We start from the raw sequence: 15,613 nt of genomic DNA on the forward strand, positions 1-15,613 counted from the left end.
CAAGTCACTTTGAACCAAAACACAGTCTATGCCCCAAATGGCACCCTATTCCCTATATAGTGCACTACTTTTGACCAGAGCAATTTGACCAAAACAGAGTTTACGTCAAAATGAGTGCACTACATGTGGAATATGGAACTATTTGGAACTGTGACGAGATTCCCTTTCCATCATCCAGATTGAACTAGATCATCATGGAGGTGAGTTATGACCACAGTAAGGCCAGTACAGTCTGTGACGGGCATGGGACTGGCTTGACCTTATATGGACTTATAATATACACTGTAAGGACTGAGGAGTCTGTGAAGAAGGACTCTGAGCTGAAGCCAATGCATCCCCTGCCTCTCTGCCTTTCCACTGCCTGAGTCAGTGAGTGAATGTCTGTCTGTCTGTCTGTCTGTCTGTCTGTCTGTCTGTCTGTCTGTCTGTCTGTCTGTCTGTCTGTCTGTCTGTCTGTCTGTCTGTCTGTCTGTCTGTCTGTCTGTCTGTCTGTCTGTGACATACAGTCCCGTGGCGCAGACACTTCTGCTGTGTTAAAGGTAAACTCCTGTCTCCTGCACAGTGTAAGGGGCCAGCCAGTGACCCATGCAGACATCTAAACATAGCCTGTTTTCAGCGAATCAGAAGTCAGAACCGTGATCTAGATACGTAGAACACTGGCGAAGAGCTGCAGGATTTATAGGTGGGATTGGGAAATGGTTTAGGGCGAGTGCCAACTGGAAAGCTTAGCTGTAGATTGTTCTGATAGTATCTCTGTAGAAGAACGGTAACACTGATTACACTGGTGTGGTATGTAGTATCTGGTAACGAAATGGAAGCACCGCTTGAACATGATTATGCTGCTTAATGATAATGACTATGTATCATTACCGTCCATGTTTGACCTCGACACCATGGTTAAGGGAATGATCACTGATGTGATAATGGGAATGTGAATACAGTACATGGTATGATAGTCATATGACTAGAGAAGTGGGCTATCACAATTCTAATGTTGTGAATGGAGACAGTCATGGTCAAAGACCCTAGACTAGAGTACTGTTGACAGACTATGATCAAATCCATCATCATTATCTGACAATTATGCCCCAGAGGACAAGTTCCTTCACAGTTTATAGACACACGCACATTGTATTATTCCAAACAGTAACATTTCTCACCCTGGTGCTGCTTTATAAGGGCAGGCTGTATGGTGGAGTCTACCAGGCCTTCTGGCAGGTCCCTGAGGTACTGTTTGAACAAGCTGGCCACTGTACACACATCCGCCTCAACCAGGAAGTCCACGTCCTCACCGTTCTCCAGCCGCTGTTTCAGCCCCTCCACCGCCCGTACATTACCGTTGACCCTGAACAGACCCTCATGATGAAGAGCTGGGGATGGAGAGAGAAGATTGAGGGAGAGAGAGGGGCGAGGTGATGGAGGGATGTGAGTGATGGGAAATGATGGCAGGTAGGAGAAAGGGGTAGAGAAGCACAGTGAAAGGGGGATAGAGAGGGGGATGACGAGGGACAGGGATGGTGAGAGTAAGGTAAAAGAGGGGGAACGTGGAAGGAACAGAAAAGAAGATGCAAACAGATAGAACGCATGAGGAGATAAGATGGAGAGGTTGGGGGAGTAACCAGACAAAGGAGAGGTTGGGGGAGTAACCAGACAAAGGAGAGGTTGGGGGAGTAACCAGACAAAGGAGAGGTTGGGGGAGTAACCAGACAAAGGAGAGGTTGGGGGAGTAACCAGACAAAGGAGAGGTTGGGGGAGTAACCAGACAAAGGAGAGGTTGGGGGAGTAACCAGACAAAAGATTGGTTGGGGGAGTAACCAGACAAAGGAGAGGTTGGGGGAGTAACCAGACAAAGGAGAGGTTGGGGGAGTAACCAGACAAAGGAGAGGTTGGGGGAGTAACCAGACAAAGGAGAGGTTGGGGGAGTAACCAGACAAAGGAGAGGTTGGGGGAGTAACCAGACAAAGGAGAGGTTGGGGGAGTAACCAGACAAAGGAGAGGTTGGGGGAGTAACCAGACAAAGGAGAGGTTGGGGGAGTAACCAGACAAAGGAGAGGTTGGGGGAGTAACCAGACAAAGGAGAGGTTGGGGGAGTAACCAGACAAAGGAGAGGTTGGGGGAGTAACCAGACAAAAGATTGGTTGGGGGAGTAACCAGACAAAGGAGAGGTTGGGGGAGTAACCAGACAAAGGAGAGGTTGGGGGAGTAACCAGACAAAGGAGAGGTTGGGGGAGTAACCAGACAAAGAATTGGTTGGGGGAGTAACCAGACAAAGAATTGGTTGGGGGAGTAACCAGACAAAGGAGAGGTTGGGGGAGTAACCAGACAAAGAATTGGTTGGGGGAGTAACCAGACAAAGAATTGGTTGGGGGAGTAACCAGACAAAGGAGAGGTTGGGGGAGTAACCAGACAAAGAATTGGTTGGGGGAGTAACCAGACAAAGGAGAGGTTGGGGGAGTAACCAGACAAAAAATTGGTTGGGGGAGTAACCAGACAATGGAGAGGTTGGGGAGGAGAACAAGAAGAGAGGGACAGTCAATCTCTTCTACTGATGGCAGAGTGGTTGTTTTATGTTTCTTGGACACCTACTTAAGACATTACTCTACCCCAGGGCTCTCCAACCCTGTTCCTGGAGAGCTGCCCTCCTGTAGGTTAACTCCAACCCTGTTCCTGGAGAGCTACCCTCCTGTAGGTTAACTCCAACCCTGTTCCTGGACAGCTACCCTCCTGTAGGTTTTCACTCCAACCTTGTTCCTGGAGAGCTACCCTCCTGTAGGTTTTCACTCCAACCTTGTTCCTGGAGAGCTACCCTCCTGTAGGTTTTCACTCCAACCCTGTTCCTGGAGAGCTACCCTCCTGTAAGTTAACTCCAACCCTGTTCCTGGACAGCTACCCTCCTGTAGGTTTTCACTCTAACCACAAGTGGTAGCTAACCTGATTCAGTTTATCAACCAGCTAATTATTAGAATCAGGTGTTCTAGATTAGGGTTGGAGCAAAAACCTACAGGATGCAGTATCTCTCCAGGAGCAGGGTTGGAGATCCCTGCTCTCCCCCATGGAAAACAGTGTGCACACTATATCCAGTAACAGAACACAACCATACTACTCCCAGACATTGACAGGGAGTGGAACCTTTCATGGTCAACTTGGAGAGTCTCTCTGGATCACTGAGCATTGCTGCACACACACGGGTGACAAAGGGTCAAGTTGATGAGTGACAATAATGAATGCATTAATTTGGTGGGTGCTTATATTTGTCCTATTTCACAAATGTACACGTGTTTTATTTGCATGTGTGAATTAGAAATAACTTTTTTGCATATCCCAGCTCCCCCTGAGACACCCTCAGAGAGGGGGGTCACAGCTAGGGTCAACCATTATCAACAGTGACCCTGGAGCAAGTAGGGTTAAGTGCCTTGTTCCTCACATCAACAGCTGTTTCACCTTGTCGGCGCTAGGATTTGAACTAGTGACCTTTCGGTTACTGGGCCACCGCGCTAACCGCGAGGCTACCTGCCGCTGCAGCTGTGTGAGTCATACTTTATTATTAACTCGGACAGCAGTTTCTTGGATTACACGACATAAAGTGTTGCTCTGCTGTTGTTGTGAACAATCTACAGGGCCACATGCAGTTGTCTAACGTTGTAGGCAGAAATGTCATGACGTGATTCCTTATTCTACATGTCAGAAAGGCATTGTTGTGGTACATACTGTAGCATATTTCTTTCTGAACGTTCCAAAACGTTGCCCATCCTACCGAATGCTACCAGACCAGTGGGCTGCAGAGAACAAATAATTTAGACCAGAGATTGAAATGTAATTAAGAAACTCTCGTTACAGGCACATTTACTATTACCTAACTAAAACTGTAAAAAAAAAAGAAGACAATACCCGCTGTCTTTGCCCACACAGCTTGTGCTCCTGTCTCCCTCCTATTTCCTAATCACAACGATGTGTGACCTGAAGTGTGATTATTCAACCACACCCACAAATAAAGAACTATGTGCAAGGCCCAATGTATGATGTGGGTGTGCTGAGTTTGTGAGAGGGCGTCATGTGGTCATGAAGAAGACATCCTACTGCTGTATCATAGAACTACACTGACCTCTAGTGGGAAAAGAAGGGAATTACTACTAGAAAGGCTAAGGGCTAGACCATTTGATAGCAAGATGAGTACAGAACAAAACCATAAGGATAAGTCTGTCATGGTATGGAGCTTGTATTTGTATTTATACCCAATCAAATGACACGTTTGCAAATCATAACAGTAACACATGTGATGTCAAGGAGTGTAAAATGTGGTTTTACACAACACAAAACCTACAGTTGGCAGTCTAATAAGTAATTATGGTCTTTTCATAATAGGAAGATGAATAAAAATGATGTGTTATAAAATGATTATCTATAAGTGTATTGTGGCAAAGGTATAGTGGATGTTAAAATGTAACACATGATTTTGCATTGAGATGACTTATACAAAGCGTAACTAGCCAGTGAACACAGTGACTTTGGACTGAGGGCTAACACTGTCATTGTTAACCTTGTGTTGTCTTGACAGCAATCAGGTGGGTTATTGACTCAATGACAGAGAAAGATAGCTGTGGTCATAGATACAGTATAAAGCAGAGTTCTATATCTATGGATGTGGCTGTCACAGTAGCAGCTATCACTCCCGTCTATTGACAGTGGATTGATTTCAAGTTGATCAAATCTAGGAAATCATGTCAGAAAAAAACTGATCGCATTAAATTGTTTGTTAATAATAACAAGTTAGTCTCGCAAACAAAATCTAGCCATCCCTACAACTACTTCAGAACCAAAATGGATGCAGAATGACCATTAGAAAATGACTGTGTATTGAAACATTAAAGACCGTCCTATCCCCGCATCCGCTCTCATCCCCCCATGACCCCCAACCTCCTCAGCTCACCATGTTCTCGTAGGAACTCTACCATGCTCCGCACCACCAGGGGCACGCCATCCTTCACGAGGCCCAGCTCCCTGAGCTCCAGCAGGGACACGCCGAACAGCCTAGCGCCCCTGGCCTCCACTCCTCGAGGTCCCCTGGAGGTCCCCCTCAGCATGGGCAACTGGACCATCTTCTTCATGTCTTGCTTGATCTGTACCGCAGCCTTGTTGTGCTGGAGATAGGAACACAGCAGAGAGCAGCAGTCAGCAGCGGGTACTACTGGTACTGTGGGCACTGCCATGTCCGGCACCTCCATAAGGGCTGGGGATGCCCTCTTCTGCCTTGGCACGGGCACAGAGTCAGTTAGTGTGTGGAAGGGATGGAGGGACCCTTTGGAAAGGGCCACACACACACACGCCGACACACAGCGAAGTTGGGAGAGGGAAGAGAGTTAGTGTTGGGAGAAGAGAAGGGAAAGGGGAGGGGTTTGGGCTGTGTACTGGTTGCTACGACGAGGCTTTGGTTACCATGCACACCTGTGGCTGAGGGGAGGGGTGAAGGCTGAGGCGAGCAGTGAGTGAGAAGAGAGCTGGCATGCACACACAAACACACACACACACACACACACACACACACACTGAAGTGGACTGCAAGCTGGGCTTGACAGCTTGGGATATATTGATAGAAAGGAAAGAGGCTGGAAATTCATCTGTTGTCAAGTCTGTTGACTTTCTACATTATACATGTAGAGCTTGCATTAAGTTATAGGGTAAACCATAGAAACAGAATTCATTCTGTGGGGTTCTATGGGGTAAACACTCCCTGACTTAAAGGCGTTATTTTCCTGTGTTTTATACAGTGCCTTCAGAAAGTATTCATACCCCTTGACCTCCATTTTAAATTCAGGCTGTGACAAAACACAATGTGGAATAAGTCAAGGGGTGTGAACACTTTCTGAAGGCATTATATGTACTATGTTGTGCACACATTTCTTGAAAAATACTTAATCTATGAATGAATTAGTTGTGTACACATTTTAAAACAGTTTGGGGAAGTAGAATGTGAATATAAATGGAACTGAAACTCAAGCATGCAAGAGATAGTAATGACAGTCACATGTTGTTATCAGTGGCTCTACAGTGGCTATACAGTGACTATACAGTGACTATACAGTGGTTTACAGTGACTATACAGTGGTTATACAGTGGCTATACAGTGGTTATACAGTGACTATACAGTGGCTATACAGTGGCTATACAGTGGCTATACAGTGACTATACAGTGGCTATACAGTGGCTATACAGTGACTATACAGTGGCTATACAGTGGTTATACAGTGGCTATACAGTGACTATACAGTGGTTATACAGTGGCTATACAGTGGCTATACAGTGGCTATACAGTGACTATACAGTGGTTATAAAGTGACTATACAGTGGTTATACAGTGGCTATACAGTGGCTTTACAGTGGTTATACAGTGACTATACAGTGGCTATACAGTGGTTATACAGTGGTTATACAGTGGCTATACAGTGGCTATACAGTGACTATACAGTGGTTATACAGTGGCTATACAGTGGCTATACAGTGGCTATGCAGTGAGACAAAAACTCATTTTCTAAATAGCCATGTTAACCCATCATCCTCTGAGTGCAAACGATGTAAGCTTCTCGTACTAGAGTTGGCCTGGCACACACACACACACACACACACACACACACACACACACACACACACACACACACACACACACACACACACACACACACACACACACACACACACACACACACACACACACCTGTTACTGTGAGATAGATTAGGCCTTGTGTATACAGAGTGTGTTTACATGTGTGTGTGCGTGTGTACGTGCGTGTGTATTTGCATCAGCTGTTGGCTATCTACAATGACCCACTAAACTTGCCACCTGTTCTAACTCACACTCGCCACACACACCCTCACACACACTCCTTTCATAGGATCAGATTACTGATAGTACCGTGTAAACTCTTAGTCTAACTAACTATTAAACTCACTAATGTAATTACAGTAACACATTTGTTGAGTGACATCAAAGTCCAACAGCATCACAACAGAGGAGCTACTACTTCTCTGTTCTAAACAGGATCAGAGCAGGGCTTTGATTCACGCACTGGCTGGTCTCAGCATCAAACTGAGCATGTGACATCCAGTCACCCTAGAATGCACCACTTCAAAAGAGACAGAACACAGAGAGAGAGAAAGGGAGAAAGAGAGAGAAAGAAAGAGAGAGAGAGACCGAGCCGGAGAGACAGAGACAGAGACAGAGAGAGAGCGTGAGAGAGAGAGAAAGAGGAGAGCAAGAGAGAGAAATAAAGAGAGAGAGAGAGAGAGAGAGGCCTCACTATATCACACGGGAGGCCTTGTATGACACAATGGGATCATTGTATTATGTAGTTATTAACTAGTAGTCAAGTGCCTTCACAAGAAGCATAACTCACTTAAAAAATTCTTTATGAACCTGTTAATCTAGATAAGAAATCATATTTATTACCTGTTCTATCTGGACACTTTTCATTTCTACTTAATGTGATTAAATGAGTCTATGCATGCACACAAACACAGCAGCAAGCACTGCTGAACAAAATGACAATACTACCACACCCTCCAGGCAAAAGCCATCACTACTCTGTCATAAAGAAAAGGGAAGCACTATTACACTGATCTCCGCATATCCCCAATCATTTCAACACTAGCCTGGTCCCAGATCTGTTTGTGCTATCTTGTCAACTCATACGGTCAATGTCGTCTTCCACTGATTCAAACATATGTCTATAATCTCAGCCTGGCTATTTGGGACCCATCTCCCAGATGGTGCTCAGAGGGTTAAGGAGAGAGGAGCTGTACCATGGCAGATGCCATAGCATTAGGACCCCATGTACACACACAAACAGACGCACACACACACACTTTTGGGATCCCTTTGGGGTCCGGAGATGGCTCTCTCCTCTCTCTCACACACACACACACACACACACACACACACACACACACACACACACACACACACACACACACACACACACACACACACACACACACACACACACACACACACACACACAACGTGGCATTGACATTGGCACGCACAGCTCTAAGGGTTCACAGGTTCATTAGAGCGAGGTGATAGCAGATAGAAAGACTGTATAATAACTGTCTCCTAGTTTGACATTTGAATAATGAAGTTCCACTTTCATCTTGACGGTGTGATTACACCTCACCTAGTGATGCCTTCCGAGGGAGTAGGAATGTATTACGGGATTATTCTGTAATTGGTTACATATTTTGACGTTCTTGTCACTTACAAGGGAGGGTGAATATTTAGGTTTTTTAGCCTATAGATTTGATTGTAATTTCTTTGTCACTCAAATATCACATGAATACTCATTAGACATGGCAAAATGTATAGAATTGCAAGAAAAGTAGCTTTAAAACGGCAACATTTTATTTGCACCCCAGAACAAAATGTGTAGAATTGCAGGACATAAGCTTTAAACCTGCAAAATTCTCTCCACCAAGAGGAGTGTGAACAGTTGTGTGATGAACAGTGCTTGTACCCATAGAAATAGATGTGGTGCGTGCACGAGGGGGGCGTGGGATGTTACCCAATGCTGGAAGCGGGGCCTTAGTGAAAAGGTTTGGGAACCCCTGGTATAGAGGATTAAATAGTCAGACTTGGAATATCTCCAGTATGTCTCCAGAATGTCTCCAGTACGTCTCCAGTACGTCTCCAGTACGTCTCCAGTACGTCTCCAGTACGTCTCCAGTACGTCTCCAGTAGGTCTCCAGTAGGTCTCCAGTAGGTCTCCAGTATGTCTCCAGTATGTCTCCAGTACATCTCCAGTACATCTCCAGTAGATCTCCAGTACATCTCCAGTAGATCTCCAGTATGTCTCCAGTATGTCTCCAGTACATCTCCAGTATGTCTCCAGTAGATCTCCAGTATGTCTCCAGTAGATCTCCAGTAGATCTCCAGTACGTCTCCAGTACGTCTCCAGTAGATCTCCAGTATGTCTCCAGTACGTCTCCAGTAGATCTCCAGTATGTCTCCAGTAGATCTCCAGTATGTCTCCAGTAGATCTCCAGTATGTCTCCAGTAGATCTCCAGTAGATCTCCAGTACATCTCCAGTATGTCTCCAGTAGATCTCCAGTATGTCTCCAGTACGTCTCCAGTAGATCTCCAGTATGTCTCCAGTACGTCTCCAGTAGATCTCCAGTATGTCTCCAGTAGATCTCCAGTATGTCTCCAGTATGTCTCCAGTAGATCTCCAGTACGTCTCCAGTATGTCTCCAGTACGTCTCCAGTAGATCTCCAGTATGTCTCCAGTAGATCTACAGTATGTCTCCAGTAGATCTCCAGTACGTCTCCAGTATGTCTCCAGTACATCTCCAGTAGATCTCCAGTATGTCTCCAGTAGATCTCCAGTACGTCTCCAGTAGATCTCCAGTATGTCTCCAGTATGTCTCCAGTAGATCTCCAGTATGTCTCCAGAATGTCTCCAGTACGTTTCCAGTACGTCTCCAGTACGTTTCCAGTACGTCTCCAGTACGTCTCCAGTACGTCTCCAGTAGATCTCCAGTATGTCTCCAGTATGTCTCCAGTACATCTCCAGTATGTCTCCAGTACATCTCCAGTACATCTCCAGTAGATCTCCAGTAGATCTCCAGTACGTCTCCAGTAGGTCTCCAGTAGGTCTCCAGTAGGTCTCCAGTAGGTCTCCAGTAGGTCTCCAGTACGTCTCCAGTACGTCTCCAGTAGATCTCCAGTACGTCTCCAGTATGTCTCCAGTACGTCCCCAGTACGTCTCCAGTACGTCTCCAGTACGTCTCCAGTACGTCTCCAGTAGATCTCCAGTACGTCTCCAGTACGTCTCCAGTATGTCTCCAGTAGGTCTCCAGTACGTCTCCAGTAGATCTCCAGTATGTCTCCAGTACGTCTCCAGTAGATCTCCAGTACGTCTCCAGTAGATCTCCAGTAGATCTCCAGTACGTCTCCAGTACGTCTCCAGTACGTTTCCAGTACGTCTCCAGTATGTCTCCAGTACGTCTCCAGTAGATCTCCAGTAGATCTCCAGTAGATCTCCAGTATGTCTCCAGTAGATCTCCAGTATGTCTCCAGTAGATCTCCAGTACGTCTCCAGTACGTTTCCAGTACGTCTCCAGTATGTCTTGACTCATGTCGGTAGCCATGACGTGCTTTGAAAGGCTGGTCAGGCCTCACATCAACACCATCATCCCAGAAACCCTAGACCCACTCCAATTTGCCTACCGCTCAACAGATCCACAGGTAACGCAATCTCAATCACACTCCACACTGCCCTTTCCCACCTGGACAAAAGGAACACCTAGGTGAGAATGCTGTTCATTGACTACAGCTCAGCGTTCAACACCATAGAGCCCACAAAGCTCATGACTAAGCTAAGGACACTGGGACTAAACACCTCCCTTTGCAACTGGATCCTGGACTTCCTGATGGGCCGCCCCAGGTGGTAAGAGTAGGCAACAAAACATCCACCACGCTGATCCTCAACACAGGGGCCCCTCAGGGGTACGTGCTCAGTCCCCTCCTATACTCCCTGTTCACCCACGACTGTGTGGCCAAGCACGACTCCAACACCCTCATTAAGTTTGCTGACGATACAACGGTGGTAGGCCTGATCACCAACAACGATGAGACAGCCTATAGGGAGGAGATCAGAGACCTGGCAGTGTGGTGCCATGACAACAACCTTTCCCTTAACATGAGCAAGACAAAGGAGATTGTTGTGGGCTACAGGAAAAGGCGGGCCAAACACGCCCCCATTTACATCAACAGGGCTGTAGTGGAGCGCGCCAAGAGACTATCATAGAAATAGACGTGGTGCGTGCACGAGGGGGGCGTGGGATGTTACCCAATGCTGGAAGCGGGACCTGAGTGAAAAAGTTTGGGAACCCCTGGTATAGAGGATTAAATAGTCAGACTTGGAATATCTCCAGTACGTCTCCAGTATGTCTCCAGTACGTCTCCAGTACGTCTCCAGTACGTCTCCAGTACGTCTCCAGTACGTCTCCAGTACGTCTCCAGTATAACTCCAGTATGTCTCCAGTATAACTCCAGTACGTCTCCAGTACGTCTCCAGTACGTCTCCAGTACGTCTCCAGTACGTCTCCAGTACGTCTCCAGTACGTCTCCAGTACGTCTCCAGTATGTCTCCAGTACGTCTCCAGTACATCTCCAGTACGTCTCCAGTACGTCTCCAGTACGTCTCCAGTACATCTCCAGTACGTCTCCAGTAGGTCTCCAGTATGTCTCCAGTATAACTCCAGTATAACTCCAGTATGTCTCCAGTATGTCTCCAGTATGTCTCCAGTACAACTCCAGTATAACTCCAGTATGTCTCCAGTACGTCTCCAGTACGTCTCCAGCATAACTCCAGTACGTCTCCAGTATGTCTCCAGTATAACTCCAGTATGTCTCCAGTATGTATCCAGTATGTCTCCAGTATAACTCCAGTATGTCTCCTATGTCTCCAGTAGGTGTCCAGTATGTCTCCAGTACGTCTCCAGTACGTCTCCAGTAGGTCTCCAGTATGTCTCCAGTATGTCTCCAGTACGTCTCCAGTATGTCTCCAGTATATCTCTATACGTTGGCTCAGTACTACAGCTGTAGTAGTATTTCAGTAGTGCTCCTGCGCAGGTGTTTAAGAGCTAAGCTGTCTGAGCTACTCTGCCTGTCAGTGACACAAGACGTTGCAAGCAGATGTCTCCTAAATCTGCACACACAGACGCACGCACACCACTCACACATGTACACACATAAACACACACTGGTGACTCACTGAGACAGTGACTTCGAGTAAGGGATAAGTGTACTACTCACTCAGCTTATAAAGTGGCACAATCAAATACAACTCTTTAACCTCTCTCTCTCTCCCCCCCTTCTCTGTCTCTGTCCATCTCTCCCTCCCTCTCTCCCTCCTCTATATCTCTCTCGTCCTCCCTCTCAATCCCCTCTATTCTCTCTCTCTCTCTCTGTCAATTCAAGGGGCTTTATTGGCACGGGAAACATATGTTTACATTGCCAAAGCAAGTGAAATGGATAAATAAAAGTGAAATAAACAATAAAAAATTAACAGTAAATATTACACACAAGTTCCAAAAGAATAAAGATATTTCAAATGTCATATTATGTCTATATACAGTGTTGTAACAATGTGCAAATAGTTAAAGTACAAAAGGGAAAATAAATAAACATAAATATGGGTTGTATTTACAATGGTGTTTGTTCTTCACTGGTTATCCTTTTCTTGTGGCAACAGGTCACAATTCTTGCTGCTGTGATGGCACACTGTGGTATTTCACCCAAAAGATATGAGAGTTTATCAAAATTGTTTTCTAATTCTTTGTGGGTCTGTGAAATCTGGGGGAAATAAACTCAACAAAAAAAGAAACATCCTCTCACTGTCAACTGCATTTATTTTCAGCAAACTTAACATGTGTAAATATTTGTATGAACATAACAAGATTCAACAACTGAGACATAAACTGAACAAGTTCCACAGACATGTGACTAACAGAAATTAATAATGTGTCCCTGAACAAAGGGGGGGGGGGGGGGGGGGGGGTCAAAATCAAAAGTAACAGTCAGTATCTGGTGTGGTCACCAGCTGCATTAATTACTGCAGTGCATCTCCTCCTCATGGACTGCACCAGATTTGCCCGTTCTTGCTGTGAGATGTTACCCACTCTTCCACCAGGGCACCTGCAAGATCCCGGACATTTCTGCGGGGAATGGCCCTAGCCCTCACCCTCCGATCCAACAGGTCCCAGACATGCTCAATGGGATTGAGATCCGGGCTCTTCGCTGGCCATGGCAGAACACTGACATTCCTGTCTTGCAGGAAATCACACACAGAATGAGCAGTATGTCTGGTGGCATTGTCATGCTGGAGGGTCATATCAGGATGAGCCTGCAGGAAGGGCACCACACAGCATTGAGATTGCCTGCAATGACAACAAGCTCAGTCCGATGATGCTGTGACACACCGCACCAGACCATGACGGACCCTCCATCTCCAAATCGATCCCGCTCCAGAGTACAGGCCTCGGTGTAACGCTCATTCCTTCGACGATAAATGCGAATCCGACCATCACCCCTGGTGAGACAAAACCGCGACTTGTCAGTGAAGAGCACTTTTTGCCAGTCCTGTCTGGTCCAGCGATGGTGGGTTTGTGCCCAGAGGCGACGTTGTTGCCGGTGATGTCTGGTGAGGACCTGCCTTACAACAGGCCTACAAGCCCTCAGTCCAGACCCTCTCAGCCTATTGCGGACAGTCTGAGCACTGATGGAGGCATTGTGCATTCCTGGTGTAACTCAGGCAGTTGTTGTTCGGAAGTACCGATCCTGTGCAGGTGTTGTTACACGTGGTCTGCTACTGCGAGGAAGATCAGCTGTCCGTCCTGTCTCTCTGTAGCGCTGTCTTAGGCGTCTCACAGTACGGACATTGCAATTTATTGCCCTGGCCACATCTGCAGTCCTCATGCCTCCTTGCAGCATGCCTAAGGCACGTTCACGCAGATGAGCAGGGACCCTGGGCATCTTTCTTTTGGTGTTTTTCAGAGTCAGTAGAAAGGCCTCTTTAGTGTCCTACGTTTTCCTAACTGTGACCTTAATTGCCTACCGTCTGTAAGCTGTTAGTGTCTTAACGACTGTTCCACAGGTGCATGTTCATTAATTGTTTATGGTTCATTGAACAAGCATGGGAAACTGTGTTTAAACACTTTACAATGAAGATCTGTGAAGTTATTTGGATTTTTACGAATTATCTTTGAAAGACAGGGTCCTGAAAAAGGGACATTTCTTTTTTTGCTCAGTCTCTAATATGGTCATACATTTGGCAGCTCAGTTTCCAACTCATTTTGTGGGCAGTGTGCCCATAGCCTGTCTTCTCTTGAGAGCCAGGTCTGCCTACGGTGACCTTTCTCAATAGCAAGGCTATGCTCACGGAGTCTGTACATAGTCAAAGCTTTCCTTAATTTTGTGTCAGTCTCAGTGGTCAAGTATTCTGCCACTGTGTACTCTCTATTTAGGGCCAAATAGCATTCTAGTTTGCTCTGGTTTTTGTTAATTCTTTCCAATGTGTCAAGTACTTATCTATTTGTTTTCTCATGATTTGGTTGGGTCTAATTGTGTTGCTGTCCTGGGGCGCTGTGTGGTCTTTTTATGTTTGTTAACAGAGCCCCAGGACCAGTTTGCTTAGGGGACTCTTCTCCAGGTTCATCTCTCTGTAGGTGATGGCTTTGTTATGGAAGGTTTGGGAATCGCTTCCTTTTAGGTGGGTGTAGAATTTAACACCTCTCTCTCTCACACACACACACACACCAACTTTACTTACTTATCAGTGTAATGCTTTTAATGATTCTTGCCAACTACTATAATCTTTCAACTACATAGTACATACACATGAAAGGAAATGCATGCTAATACCTAATGGCCTCTAGCTTGCTACTCTATTGTTGACTAGACCATTATATTGTGATTAGCCCTTTTAACCCCTTATCCCCTCTCCTGTCATCTTCCCTCTCTCCTCCCCTCCCACCAGAGGACATTATCTCACTACTGCTACAACCTCTTGACGCTGTAAAAGAATGGCTTCCTATAAACACCTGGAGGGTCGTGACAGTACAGATGAAGGATGACAATTTGATCACCCTGTTGCAGGATAACTTTCCTGCAACGCAGGACATTTAAAACATGTAGTGCATTTGAGGTTTTAAAAGGCTTCTGAAGTTTGTAATTTTCACCCCGAAATTTCAGACTTGACCTTCCCTTCCGAAAAATCTATCAACCCCTACAAAAATGTCCATGAATTATAATCCACTTAATAATTCACATTTCCTGTTGCTGCAGGATTATTTTCCTGCTGTAGCAAACTGGCTCAAATTAAGATCCAACATTTGTAGCAACTGTTGAGTGTTGAAGAGAGTAGTCCATACACTCTTCAACTACTTGTGAACACTTGAGCAAGCATACTTCTTTAAAAGTACTCCTAAGTGTCTAGATGGGATGCGAGGGCCTATTGTCATTTACATAGCTTTTTGCGAATAAATCAATTGTATGGTGATTTTAGACCACACAGAAGTTTGGCTGCCTCCTGAACTGACTCACAGAGGGGGATAGCATGCCCTAGCATGCTTCCTCTTCTTCCCTCCCCCTCTTTGTCTCTCCCAATGTGGGTGACCGTAGGAGCAACTGGTATGGCAGCACCACAGGAAAAACAGTCCTAGCAGTAACAACTGCTGCTCAACTAGAAGGCTGTAGTAGTGACTAGCTCATATCACAGACTTCATTCTATGGGTAGTTGTTGTCCTTATGAGGCAAGTAATCCTGAGACTATTGAGGGAACGGACTAGGGTTTACTCATAACATTCCTCAAATGTTCCTGGTGCAAAATATATATTTTTTTAGGAGTTTGTCATAACGGCTTTCATTACAGACTCCCATTTAAAAACTGAGTCACTGGATCATTGCTAAGGAATATAGACTCAGATAGAGTTAGTTAGCATAAAGGTAGCCCTGTTCTAGTCATGCTGCCATGATGCCACCTCTACTGGGTTTATGTGTTGTAGCCCATTAGGGAAGTCTGACTCAGAATTACGTGATGTCGAGTAAGAGTTACCAGGGAG

This window comes from Salvelinus namaycush, chromosome 42 (genome assembly GCF_016432855.1).
Source record: "Salvelinus namaycush isolate Seneca chromosome 42, SaNama_1.0, whole genome shotgun sequence".
Classification (NCBI taxonomy): Eukaryota; Metazoa; Chordata; class Actinopteri; order Salmoniformes; family Salmonidae; genus Salvelinus; species Salvelinus namaycush.